This window comes from Corapipo altera, unplaced genomic scaffold (genome assembly GCF_003945725.1).
Source record: "Corapipo altera isolate COAL_440 unplaced genomic scaffold, ASM394572v1 23b, whole genome shotgun sequence".
In the NCBI taxonomy this organism is placed as follows: Eukaryota; Metazoa; Chordata; class Aves; order Passeriformes; family Pipridae; genus Corapipo; species Corapipo altera.
In genome coordinates this window covers 10,916,527-10,930,995 of record NW_020884885.1, presented here as the reverse complement: position 1 = coordinate 10,930,995, position 14,469 = coordinate 10,916,527, and the positions used below count along the sequence as shown (strand labels likewise).

General features: G+C 39.7%; 1 protein-coding gene across 6 annotated transcripts in view; it reads left to right on the top strand.

The window, feature by feature from the left end:
* The window catches only part of TSPAN18 (tetraspanin 18), a 119,542-nt gene that overhangs the window by 64,314 nt on the left and 40,759 nt on the right, over positions 1-14,469 (top strand). Inside the window, exon 1 of one of the 6 annotated variants that reach the window (XM_027642010.1) lies at positions 6,350-6,371. The exons of 4 other annotated variants lie outside the window; for them this stretch is intronic. The gene's annotated coding sequence lies outside the window, so the exon portion shown is untranslated. Of the gene's footprint in view, positions 1-6,349; positions 6,372-7,567; positions 7,591-14,469 lie in introns of those variants that run through there. One more of the 6 variants, XM_027642009.1, reaches the window with a different exon arrangement.

Below are 14,469 nucleotides of genomic sequence, written 5' to 3'. Positions count from 1 at the left end.
TACATTTTGAAGACTACTGAGTGAAGCTGAGGACTTAGCTTAAGAGCTGCTGGAACTATTCTCTCACTTTAGAGATTTCTCAGAAAACAGATATGTAAGAGGGGTATATGTGGATGTATTTGAAGATTTTATTCTTGGGCTTATGAGCAAGACTTGGATCAGTGAAAGGCGATAACTATTAAAATCAGCAATAAGGATAGTATTACCCTATAAGTAGTAAAGTGGGTTTGGGGAGTTTTGCATTCAATTACTAGCTCTGTGCCTAGCCTGCATGCAGACAGAGGGAAGTAGCTTGATTCCTGTCTGCGTTCCTTCCCCATCTATATAAAGATGGTAATACAGCTGGTAAACTTTTTTTATAGAAAAAGTATTTTATTTTGTGTAGAAACTAACTTTGTGAAACTTTGCATTCCTTTTCAGAGAAACCTGAAAATGAAAAAGTTTTCATTCTGAAGGGTTTATCTTCATATTTTTCCCTGTTGTTCCTCCTTTCTATGACAAAACAAGAACAGGGAGGGGAAAGAAAAAAAGAAAGAGGTAGTCCAGAAATTCATTTTCCTCAGTTGGAAAGCTGCACATCAAAGAATATCTATACATCTTATATTAAAAAAATAAAATTTACAACTAATTATTTTTAAACTTGCAGAGTATGAAAGAGGTTATTATTACTCTTGAATGCCCTGACCCATTTTAAAGCTGAGGTTTCTTGCTTGTGCTGCTGTGCCTATTTAGTGCAAAATCTTGAGAGCTCTTTTGAAAGAGGAGCCTACCCATAGGTCAGCTGCTGGACAGGCTGTGCACAGTAAAGATAATGATAATCTAATGGATGTATTGTCCTTTGTAAAATGACTTATCCTCCTGTTACCTTCTGATGGATGGGAATTACATCCTTGGCAGATGTTACATTTGTTCACAGTTGTTTTCAGATAAGAAACTAGGAACAGCCTTGGACATACTTGTACTGGATGTTCAAGGCTGTTCTCCTTGGTAGCATGTGGCAGGAGCCCCAAGGTAGAGAGGACTTGCAGGCATTTTGTGGCCAGATGACGTGGAGGGGGGTATAATTACAGTGCTCTGCCTGTATTTTAGCTTCCAGTGCCCAGCATGTGGGGGTCTTGAGCTGAACAGGGGACTGACTGCAGCTGTTCCTTTTCTGAAAAAGTGGAGCACAGCACATACATAAGTGGACCAACATTCCCAGCAGCATGTGCAAAAATAAATAAATTTCAAAGAAGTATGTTTAAGCAACATAAACTTCCTTTTTTAATCATTTTTGAAAGGTTTATTTTCAAATACCCCAACACTAACCAGGTGCTAATTTTCAGATAAGATGTAGCACTGTCTTGATATTTTAAAGTGTCTAGGAGCTTTAGCAGGCTTAGTCCCTCCCTGCTGCATGGGAGAGACAGCCAAGAAGGGTAGGAGAAAGCTTTTACTGTGAACTGGCTTTCTGTAATTGCCACCTTGAACTGTTTGTGGCACCTTTCCCTGGCAACTGTTAATGACAGAATATTAAAGTTTATGGCTGACACACTGTTTTCCCCATGTTCTGCAGGGTTGTCAGGCTTGGGCTTTCCTGCCTGCTCTCTGAGTAGCCCTTGCTGAGATGGACACCCAATGCAGTACAGAGGACATGTGTATGGGGTGGCAGAATTTGTCACTGACTCCTCAGACTGACCTGGACCATTTATAACCTTTCTGGCTGCAAAGTACATCCAATAGTACATTCCAAGGAAGCTAAAAATAATATCCTCAATTCTGATTTATTTCTCCCCCAAGTATTCAGTCATCAAGAAGGAAAGAAATCGGTTTGTTCCTTTTCCCCTCATGCTTAAGTGTTCAGCTCTCAGAATAGACCTATAAGTTTATCGCAAGTTATTGGCCTGTAAGTTGAATTGGCTGAATGTATGAATCACGTTACTGGAAAGTGTAATCACTTGCCAGAACTGCCTTTGCTTCTCCATTTCCCTTTCCATCTCCAAATTGTGTATGTTATCTGGTAGCAGCACTGAAGGCCAAAGTCTAGCTGAACTGATTGGAACCAGGAGTTGGCATTCCACTATTCTGTCTCCTTCTGCCAAAAGCCAGTGTTCAAACTAAAGACTGTAAGTACAGACTACTTACATGAGCACAATTTATGGTAATTTAAAATACCTGAAGATCATTACAGCAAAGCTTCAATTCTCCTAATGACTTAGTATGACCAAATGGTGGATAAAGTTGTGTATGTTCAACAAGTCATCTCAGGAAATGGAGATAAGTGATGGTGGCTTTTAAAAAGCAGTGATAAAATGTTTTTTGGGTTTTTTTTCCAAGATGTAATTGGAAATAACTCATTCGGAAAACTTAAAACCAGCTAGATGTTGTTTAGGACTAGCAATATCAATCCTAAGGGATACTCAACAGTCCTGAGTACTAGGTGTACAACACTAATCCCAAGTTGCTGCCTTAGCTGCTTGGGATATTGGTCTTTTGCCACATGTTTTTTCTATTGATCAAGAGTAATGATAACTGATGAAAAGTGTAGTGTTCTGATAGTTTTTCTCCTGTGAGTATACTGTGAATCACATCTCTGTATTAGATAATTTTTATGAAAGACAGAAATTATGTAAAGTTTTATATCCAAAATCTTCACAGAGACCACAGGCAGCATATATATGTTTGTAAACATCAAAATATTTACTTTCAGATTTTTTAATGCAACGTGTTATTGTTTTAGAAATGTCAAAACTGATCCTTTCAACACTTAATAATGAAACCAACATTTTCCTTTTAAAATTAGATCCAAACATATTATAAAAAGACGTTTTGATTTGTTTGTTGTTGTGGTTTTGGGGGGTTGTTGCTTTTTTTTTTAAGTTAGGAAATGTTACAAAATAAAGTTTCATCTTAGATTACATAAAACTTTGGGGAATTGATATGAAGAAATACCTTTGTATTGTTTTGTTTTATAAGAAAAGTCTTCCAGTTCAAACTGAGGCAACTCTTCCCATCTCTTGTTTTATTTTCCTTTTTGTCATCCTAACAACAAAATCTTTTTATCCTCTTGCTAAGTTCTTTCTGGGCATACTGAGGCAGAGCAATTTTTCTTTGTTTTTGCTAACCTAATTTTTGTGTGTGTGTGTGTGATCCATTTCTGAAATAATTTGGGATTTTTCTGACAGGATAATGACTATTAGGACATTACTCCTCCTTCTGCTGATGACTTGCTTTTACCACTCTTAATGGCAGGTGGCCTGTCTGATGTAGCTTTTCTTGTTCCTATTTTCCCATCCACCTCTGAGTTACTGAATACTCTCAGCTGCAAGTCAGGGAATAAGGCATGAATGCTCATTGTTATCATTAAATGTTTTCTTAGCTAATTCTCTTTTATTGTGTCCCAGTGACTTGCAGCTGAGGATTAAAATAACTGCCTTCACCACCAGCAGTAAGCTCTGTTTGAAACCTTGAAAGGGTATTGTTTATCTTCCCTATATCCCTTGTACTATGCCTTCCCCCGATGTGCAGTGCTCTCCTCCCCATCCCAAATGATGCTATTACTGAGGAATGTTGGACAGATACCATTATACACATAGTAGAGGTGCTCCCAGATTTGGGGTTTGAGTTTAATTTAAGGAGGAGGAGAACGGAAGAGAAGGAAATGTTTTCTTTAGTAGGGACCCAGGCTGTAGTGCTTTGCTGAACTGTTTTAAATATGCTCATCAGACAGGGAGGTCTGTGGGTGCAGGGGAGGGCTCAGCGAGCTTTTCAAATGTTTCCATCCACTGCTCAGGGCTTCTGTCCCAGGCACGTACTTCATTATTGCTTCTGGGAAAGGCATTCTGGGAGTAATCAATCAGAACTGCTCTGGGTTTCTTCTCAATCAGAGCTTCTCTGATGTGTCTTTCAGTGCTGCTCATTTTGTTTTTAATTTCTGAATGAGGGATCGATTTGCACAAACTAGCACCAGGCAGAAGAGTTGGGTTTGCAGGGGGTGAAACCATCTGGCCTGTTTTCTCCAAAGCATTTAAATGGGTATTTGAAGTTGTAGATCCTGAAGAAGACAGTGGTGATAGGGCTTTGCTGCAGTGTGCCATAAAGGTCTCGATGTCTCAAGATAGGTTGTCCCCTGGATCTTTGTTGTCACCTCTAATCTGGAGCACACCCACTCTCAGAAAGGACCTCTGTGCTTCAGCTTTACAGGGGTGCCACATCACTGACCTGCCCCTTTCTCCATCTTTCTTCTGTCTTTCCACTTACTTGTACCTCCAGATTCTTTGATGGAACTCTTCTCGCTTTTGCTGAGCAGTGTTGCAAAATGGACATGTTGCAAGGGAAAAGCTGTAAAGAAGATTTATGTGATTCAAGACAGTCTTTATGTGTGTAAGAATTTGGGGGAGAAAAGTGGTTTGGTGTAAAAGACAGAAAGCTTTGCCCTCCCTCTAATTATATCAGTGGATGAACTGAGATTGAAATCCAGAAGACCTGGTACCCAAGTCTTATCTCACACTTCTAACTTAAGCATATTGTAAAATTTGGTGCAGCTGGATGCGGAGGACACACCCAGTATTGCAAAGGATCTGGCCCTTTGGCACTAGAGTTGCCCTTTGCAGAGTAGTTGGAATTACATGCTTTGAATTAATCTCCTTGAGGACCTCTGTATAATGTGCACTTAGGCCAGTACCTTTTGATGTTCCATGCCATTGCTCACAAAGGAGAAAAGAAGGGCTGTACTTATTTTTCCCCAGAGTTCAACTGGAGGTGATACTGTATTCCAGGGAGGTAGTTCTTTACCTCCCTTAATGAGTAACTTTATACTGCGCTGTCTCCTACAATAACAGATGTCACTGCTAGAAGGAAAAGAAGCTATTTGCCAGGGCAGTGAGGTTGTATAAATTGTTAAGAGAGAAGTAAAGGTTCAGGCAGGGAGCTGAGATTACAGCAGGAACCATGAGAATTCCCAAGCTCCAAAGAGTGCTCCTGATTTTATAATTTTGTGCACTTCTAGGTAGCGTTATTTAATGTTTCTGGTCATACCGAATGAAGTGAAAATCCTGACTGGATAGTATATTAGTACTGTGATGACAAGGCAGGTTAAGCTATCTGTTGTGTTTGCTGTGCACTGTTGTATCATGAATTATATTTATGGTTAAGAACCTCAAATACTGACACAGCATCAAGTAAGGTAGGAAAGGGCCACTGTGACCTCTCTTTCATACTAGACACGGGGTTTCTCTGAATTAAGTCTGGTTTGGATCAGACTATCTTAACGCAGCAATTTGTCATACTTTTTTTCATTCATGACTGTTCTTCCCTGTACATCTTGCAATTATATGAGTGTCCAATAATTGTTTGTAAGGCAGCTGAACACTACAGAGTATATTTCCAGTTCATTGTCAAATAATTTCATCCTCTGAAATATGTGTTTTGAATGTCAGTGGCCTGTAGATCATCTGAGAATTGAAGATGCTCAGGACCAGATTTGTGTGGGTTTTAGCTCTTGTCTGTAACTTTCTTAGCTCATGGTCTTCTTTGGTCTTTCCTAAAATACTGCATCTCCATCAAAGTAAGACCATCTCAGTCTTTGTAAACATCAGCTGTACATGGAAACTGAGTGAATCAGGGCATCATGAGTAAACCTGCCCAAGGCACTGTGTATGAAATCTGGATGTCACTGAAGTTAGTGTAAATACTCCTACTCACCTCCCTGGCTCTAGAATTTTATTCCTTTACTGATGAAGAACTTTTTCCCTTTGAGAATATAAGGACTGGTGGATCATCTGTTCTCAGCCAACTTTTTCTCCCACATACCATCCTTGAAGCCTGGTGATGTGGGTGCATGTCCATTAATCATGACATTGGTAGGTTTTGTCTGGTCAAAACACAGCCCCAGGAATTAAGACTGATGCCTATAGGTGGCTAGTAAATTTGGAAAATTCCTGCACTAGGAGAAGGTGGACCTAGGTCAGAGCATACACAGCACTGAGAAAGAAAAGAAAAGGTCACAGTAAGTTTTGCAGACTGTCCCTGGCACCTTCCAAGTGAGCAGTGCTGGGAAAGCAGGCAGTCCCTGGAAGACCTTGGAATGTGCTTTTGTTGTCAGAAGGTAGTTGGACATGTTGTTCTACCCTCTGCCTTTATTCTTTGAAATTGGAAAAGCTCCTTCTGTCCTGTACTATGTGAAGTCTGGGAGGTACCTGCCCCAGCTGCTCCTCCTGTGCATTGCAGAGGTTTACAGAGCCTCAGGGTTACCCGTTGCCTGGATACAGGACAGCCATGTATTTCAGCCCCCCAACCAGCTCTCCAAAAGTGGGGGGCTGTGAGTGGAAAGGTGGGTGAATTAATCCCTGTGCACTTGGAGGCAGGAGCATTAAGTCCACCTGATGCAGCTTGTAAGTTCAGAGTTTCCTTTTACTTTGCTATCATTATTATTATTCATCATTATTATTGATAGGAGAAAAGTGCAACCCAGCTGCTCAGTGCAGAGATCTGAGGGCTCCTGCAGAGTGAAGCGCTTCATGCCACGTAGAAAACCAGCCATTTTGCTGTCTCTAGAGTGTGCATTTTTATTTTACATGCTTGTTCTGAGCCTCCTGCTGTTGCTCACGCTACAACAGCTGACAAGTAGCCTTCCTGGCTCATGGAATCAGAGCCTGTGAGCTGAGACCCTGGGAGAACAATATGAAGAAGGCACTGACTGTTGAATATTTAAAATAAATTATTTTATCTTAAACATGAAAATGCTCTTTGCACTTCATACACATCACTGCTCGGTGACAGCAATTGCCAAGGAGTGCATTATTCCTGTGTTCAGGTGGGACTGTGATAACTGCACGGCAACAACTTTCTCCTCTCTCCTTTGCTGAGCACATGAAAGCTCATTGTTAGCAGGATGCTGTGTTATATAGCACACATGTAAATGTTTATGAACTTCACTAAATAGGAGTAGTCAAAAATAATTTTTAAGCTCAATTGGGTTAGCTCATGTTGATTTGCTGTATACATACAGGGTTTTGCTATACACATCTGTAGAGCACTCTGCTGTTTCAAACAGCACTTGGGAACTGTGTCAGTGAGCTTTAATAAAGTAATGGTAATTAATCTTTAGATTGAGATGACATGCAAATCTCAAATAACGATTCAGTGCTTGCCCAAAGCACAGTCAATTTGTGTGACAAATACTACCTGATCTAAGAATATGTACATTCAATTTTAATACGAGAAAACAAATTAGTATAATGAAGTGTGTGTTGGGGGAAATGAACACCTGAGCAAAGTCACATTGAAGATTGACTCATCTTCATTGCTGAAAGAGGATGGCACCTAACTTTGAATTAATATTAAACCCAAAACTGTTAGAAGTCTGAAAACCTGGAGGGTTTCAAGACAAACAGTAGAAAAAAGTAGAGCATTTTTTCCTAGGTCTTTAGAAAATATTATTTATGAAGGTATTTGCATCTCCGAAAAATGAGTGCAACTGATCAGTGACACAAGCCTGTTGTTCTAATGTCGCAGTTCACACTTTGTTCTTCTAATGAAGAATGTCAGAGGATGAAAGATGGGACTCATTGAGACTCCTTGTGAGGTGACTGTTGAAAGCCTGGGCTGAAGGTTAGAATCTACTTTGTCTTTGCTCTGTGTGTGTGTGTATAAATATACATATATACATACATATGTATGTATGAAAATATGCACACAAAGGCACTGATTGTCAGTAAATAACACTATTCATAGAAGCTTAGTATCTGCTGTAAGCAGAAATGACAAGCCCTTCTTTCTCCTACAGAATGTGACTTTAGACATAAAATTGCTGTATATTGGTACATGGGTTTTGTAATATAAATTGTTTATTGCTTGCTTCCTCCTGATTTCATAAATAAATTTGTTACATGTTTTACCCAATTATTTGTTTGGGTAAACGAAGTATTTGACAGCTAGGGGTACCAATAAAATGCCATATCTTAATCAGATTTTAGTATTAATATCCCATCAACCTGTTGAATTAAGCACTTTACGCCATATAAATTTTCCTGCTTAAAAGTACAAACTCACCCCTTTCTCTTCCCTGATTTTTTTTTCTTTTCCCTGGTAGAGACAATATGCAAAAGGGCTGTGTAATTTCTGGAGTGAAAGATTGGATGGGAGGAGTAAGTGGTTCTTGCCGAAATGGAGAGTAGAATAACAGTTTTGGGAACCATATTAGCATGAGTGAACTTTTAAAGACAGTGACTAGATTGGAGATTGAGATTCTTCCTTCTGTAGACAAATCTGTGTGAATTATCACTATTCAGCTACCTCTTTACTGGGGTAGAAAAACCAACCCGTGCCTCATAACATATAGGAGGACAAATAGTTATGAAACTGCGACAAATTTTGATTGAGAAACTGCTTGAAAGAGTTCTAAGCCACACTTAGCTGTGCCACATGACCTCCTCTTCTAGCCAACTGATGGTAGTAGCTGATGTGATAGGAATTAAATTGAACATGCAATATTGAAACACTGGATTGAAAATTATAAATGAAACAACACCTGATTTCAAGTTTTGATTCAAATAAATGTTGGGTTTGTTTTTTGCCACAGTACATACAACAGGAAGATCCAAAATCTATAAAAAGCTTTAAGTCTAGTCTCAAATTTTTGTTTAGTGAATCCACAGGTACAGTCTTCACTAAAGAGTTTACCAATGTTTTGAGCTTCAAATCCTTTGGGAAATTAGAAATATGAAACAGGCCAAAAGGCAGTGCCAAAAGAGGCATAATTGTTTTTGTAAGGTTAAACAATTAACCCCTCTTTCTAAATTCACCACCATCCAAAATTCAAAACTTAAACTAATGAAAGGGAAATGGTACAAGATTAGTGGACCACTGTCTTTCCCTCCAGCTGTGGGACATCAAGGATGTATAAGCCTTCATGTTCTGTAGCTTTATTGAAAATACTCTCTTATCCTTCTGAGTGATTTGGAAGGGATGAGATGTTACAGCTGTGTTTGGACAGAGCCTCAGTGTATTTTGCTTCTCTTTCATGACATTGCAGAAGCTTCTTTTGCCTCTTATGGATTTTGTTGTTTTTCTTTTGAGTCAATTTGCATGAAAAACAGAATATCTTAGTTGCCTTCAGTGTGATTCATGTGATGATGATGAGTTTATCCAGTGGAGATGTCATACACCTACATTTGGAGTTGGATGAACTGAGTTAATTTCTTTTTAACAAGTATGACAGTGTATCAGCCTATCAGAACCAAAGCCACCTTCAAATCACTGATTAGAGGAAAATAATTAAGATCAAATGCTACATTTAGATTCAGCTGCAATTTACAGAAGTGTTTGTTTGAACAAGAACCAACAAAAGGAATCTTGGCTGTGAGGATCACCAGGAAAAAACCTCTTTATATGTTACGTCCATGTAGCAACCAGCTCCAGAGATGAATTGCTGGAAGTTACATGTCTGATTTATTGCCCACTGCAGCTTTGAGAGTGTTTGCAAACTGAAGTAAGTGTTATGGTTAGGATGATTATAATGGGGTTTTATTTTGTTTTAGAGAGAGGAAAAAAGTAAATATATTTTTGTGGCTTCTGGATGTAGATTACTTCTGTGGTTACTCTTGGTTCTTAAGCCAGCCTGGGCTGCTCAGTGTCACTTGCCCTTACCCTGCAAGGGGAGCTGAGGCTGGTCAGTGGGAAGAGAGCCTGAAAACAGTGCTCTAGCACTCACCCCATTGCAGTGGGACAGCAGAGGGGCAGCACTGTGATGGGGCTTTGCCAGAGACAGACAGGTAGATCTGGAAGAGAAAAAAATTATACTGTTGCCCTAGTGGGAAGTTCTGAGTAGATAGCTGGGATCCATGGAGAAATTTTCTGCTGTTTCTAGTATATCAGCAGGTCTGCAGCTGTTTTTGGTTCTGCCTCTCAAAAACATGGATTTGTCAGTTGGAGGGTATCTCAATGTCCATTGGTGGAAGATGCCAGGATATAACTAGTTAGTTGTTTTTATATAGTATTCAGCTGTATTACCATAATTTGTCCTAAGTTCCCCAAATGATTCCTAACCTGTACATGATGGAATTGCAAGTGGTCTTTTGAATAGGGACATTTCCAGACTTGAAAGACTAGGAACTTTAAGCTGTGTAACACGTGGAATCATCTTTAAGTTAGTTTTACACAAAAAAGGTTAGTTCTGTCTCATCTGTCTCATGAAGCAGATGTCAGGTTTCGAAATTTCAGGGATATTCTTTTCTTTTCTCTTGTGGTCCAAAAATATGAACCCCAATATAGTTTAATTAAAGAAACAAACAAGCACAAAGATATAAATCTCTGTCTGTACAAGGTGCCTTCTCCAAGAACCCCACTGGTTTGGCCTGGAGAAATTTTTAGGTCAATAGCCTAGCAAGTGGGTTGCTTGTGTTCCCTGGTGAGAACTGGGAAGACCGGGAATGTCAGCTCGAATCTTCTTTGTCCAAGGTTAATGCTCCATCGAACACACCTCTGGCTAATTAAAACAGCCTCTCTTTTGATTTAGAGTTCCATCCTAGATTCACAGAAATATCACAAAATATCTGGGTTTGAGTTTTAAAACAAATTGAAGCAAAAAATGTCACTCCCTAGACTGAAAAAAATTCTTAGCTGACAGATTGAGGCTTCATCTGGAAGATGCAACAAGCTCTCAGGAAGTCCATCGTGTTCCATCATGCAGAATGATAGGAAATCGGTGAGTAGTTCTTCCAAACTCAACACCACTAGAAATGCTGTCCAGACAGTTGCACTTGCAGAAGGTTAGAGTTCTGTTTTTTGTAGTATCAGAAGCTAGCCAGCTGTTCATAAATCAGTAGTTCATATGTCAACAGCCCTAGATAAGCATACGATTTCACTGTGCAAAGTCCCATTTGCACACAGTTTGCACTAGAAAGGAGCCTCTTTTTAGTCAAATAGAAAAGTAAAGCTGTGAAGGTGAGTTGGGGAGCAGAATACAAAATGATGAAGAGCTTTCAAGAAGTTACAAAATATATCTCAGAGCTCGTGTTTTCAGCTTCTGGATGAGCTGTCTTACAGAAAATTTTCAGTTCAAATCTTTTTCTATTGTTTCTGTTTGTGCTCAGGAAAAAGAAAATAAAAAATCCAGTGAGAACAAATTCTTTCATATATGATCCATCTTTTTGTGCTACCTGTATTGCCAACATAGGTTTGTGCTTTGCACAACCCTGGGTAAAATTAACTGGATATCCAGCATAACCAGAGAGCATCCTCTCTAGGTTGAGTAATAATGAAGGGATGAACTATCCTTCTATCACTGTTCTCAGCTGATCCTCTCCTGCTCCCTCTTTTAATATGCTTGTCATTCTGCTGGTAGGATGCTGAAGCAGCATCAGCCATCCAGTTAAAATATAAAGTAGTCAGAAGTTTCAATCAGCTCCTTGAACATGTACTGGACATACATTGCAATTCCTACAAAAATGTCTAGCCAACTCATTGCTTAGGGTTTTGCCTTATTTTCTAGCTGCTGCTTTACAACACCCTGATTTTAAAATGTAATTGTACAAGTGTTACTTTTACTGACTATATTTTTTTTTTCATTGTGTGTTCCTAAGTGCTAAGAGTAGGAGCAGGCCAGAAAGGCAACCAGTGTTGTAACAAGTAATACAGAACTCTGGCTATTCTTGGCTCTGCTGCTGCTAAATATATTTCCACTGCTTTGGGTGACTATGAAAAATAGTATTTCATGAATATTCAAAATATATTCAAAAAGCAACTCATAATTTGGTAAGAAACATGCTGTGTTTGGTTAGATTGACTATAGCTAAAATGTTATCTGGTTCTATAGCTCTGGAAAAGAATACTCTATATTTCTTTTCTGAGAAAAGCTGTGTGGATACAGAAAAGTACCTCTGGTAAATCAAACCTGACTGAGAAAATGGGAAGGTTTTTACCCTACAGCCACTTTAGTCTTTCATGAAGTTCCAGAGTCCTAAGATCCAGCAGGGAGGTGTGTGCTTCAATGTAAGACATGGATGTATTGTCAGAAGAGCCGGGGTGGAATGTGGAACCTGAAGAGGAAGGATGTGGTACAGGGATTGAGTGCTGCAAAAAGAGCAACACAAGGAGGGTGCCCAGAGCAGGACTAGCCCTGGGAGCTCCCCTTGGATAAAAGGGGCTGAGAAGGGAATGGCAAAGGGGGGTGCAACAGAAGGGTAGCTGGCTCTGTCCCCACTGCAGACAGACAGCATGTCTCAGTGCTTTCTGTGTTCATATCCCTTGCTTTCCTGAACAGTAACTTCCTCACACTTCCCCAAAAACTTTTGAAGAAAAGTGGAGGGGCAAAATGATTTATTGAAAGTATAGTACTGAGTGAAGCTGCATTAATAAGCCTGCATGCCTGGTAGAAAAAAACTACCCTCAACATGATGAAAAATAATTCCCCCTGAGTCTTCAGCATCCTGCTTGAGTCACTAATTCCCCAGGGCAGAAAACAAAGTAAGTAAAAAAAAGTTTGTTTTCACATAGCAAAGCCAAAATATGTCCAGTTGTGATTTAAGACTAGTCCTGGGAGACATCTTTTTTTTTAATGTAACATGGGGCCAGTATTGGTGAGTTGATAAAAATACAAATTGATTTTTTTTCTCATCCAATAGCAAAAGCAGCTATTCATTTCCCTGGGACTTGTGTCTCCATGCGTTTTCTGACTGCAGCTGCCCCGAAGTGTATGAGGACCAGGGCACAGGGAAGGTTTAGATGCATGAGTCACATTTTCCACAAGTGCAGCTCCTTGTCTGGCTCCAACAGCCAGCACCAGTGGGACTTTTTTCTGCTCCTTCCTCCTTGTCCAGCTGCCTGCACAGGCTCTCCCATCACTCCTCTTCTGGTGCTCTTTGCCTCTTTGAGATGTCCTTGGCAAAGGCCTCAACATCCTATGATTTCTACAAATAGTATCTGCAGCTCCTGAGGGAAACAGCAGAGTACTCCTCTAGTTCCTTGAGGTTTTATAAATACATTCCCACCTAAAGACAGTTTTTAAATCTACTCAGCCACAGAATTGCACAAGTTTGATGAAAATTCTCCACTTACGATGGGATAAGAAAGCAGAGGGTGAGAAGACCTAGTGCTAGCAAGTGACCACTGCCTGGAAACAGTCTGCTAATGCTTTTTTCATGAACTACTGCTCAGGGCTTGACCCAGAAGCACAATAGAAGGTGCATTATTATTGCTGTTCTGATTATGGCTGATAATTGTGCTGTTCTAATTTACAGATTTAATGGTTTGTTAATAATGTCTGATTTGGGAATATAGTATAGTCTATCAACTAAGGGTGGCATAATGCCATTAATAAGGGTAATTGAGGTTGTTGCTATGATCTTGTTTGCTCTTCGGTTTGTTAATTGAAAATTACTTATCTTACTACATGATAGAAATAATGCTGTTCCCCTGTGAAGTCTGGGCATCTTGAAGGAAAAAGGGATGTGTCAGTCTGCACCGTTAATACATTGTTGGGATATGTGTACAGCAGTGAGCATACAGATGTGAACCAGTCTGTGTCAGGTGTTGTGTTGTCTGTGTTTATATTTTGTATAAATAACAGCATGCACTGTAACTTATGGTTGCATGTGTCTCTCACTGCAAGAATCAGTGCAAAAGGCTGTCTGGAATGTGTACAGTTGATTAGAGAGCCTTTACTGGAGAAAATGGATATGAGAGACAGACAGGCTGCTGAGTATTTAACCCTGGAGAAGAAACTTAGCATTTCATCTTCTATCAACGCTTGCCTGTAACTACTATTAACATTAATTATGGAGATACTTAGTGAACACCCTGTTAGCCTTAATTAGAGTTAATGGAAGATACGTGTGGATGTTAACAGGACAAGAGACAACCAAGCTTCCATTTCTAAGGTTAAATATTCAGTAACTCCCTCTTAGACATCACCAGCATCCTATAATCATGCAGTCAGACTTATCCGAAAGCAGAACAGTTTTTTCTGCCTTTTTCGTTTTTTTTTTTTCTTCTCCCCAATTATGGCCACCTTACACTGTTTTTGCTTAAATTAAAGAACAAACAATGATGTCGCAGTGACCTCATTACCTTTACTAATGTAATTGTGCTACCTCTCCTCTATGTATAGTGCACCTCAGAATCAGACTTTATTAGCAAATCATTTGCTGTCCCTTTTACTGTCTTTTTAATGAGCGCCAGTAGAGTCACTTAAGAGACTTGGCTTTGTTCTGAACAGAGACCTTGTGACAAAGAGCTTGGGGCCTGAGTACTTGAATAGGTCATGTAATATCCGAGGTCTGCAAAGTTCCTGTCACTGTGCTATTGTTTGAAGCTGTAAAGACAAAAAAAATCCTTCCCCTTGCACCCATGAGCTATCTTTGGTATTTTGAAAACCACTGTTGCTGAAGAATTAAGACTGCAAAATGTCTACATTTTATTACCCTGCTGTTGTGTAAGATGGCACATCCCTGCCGCTAACCACTGCCCAGCAGGTCAGTGTCCTCATGGAAA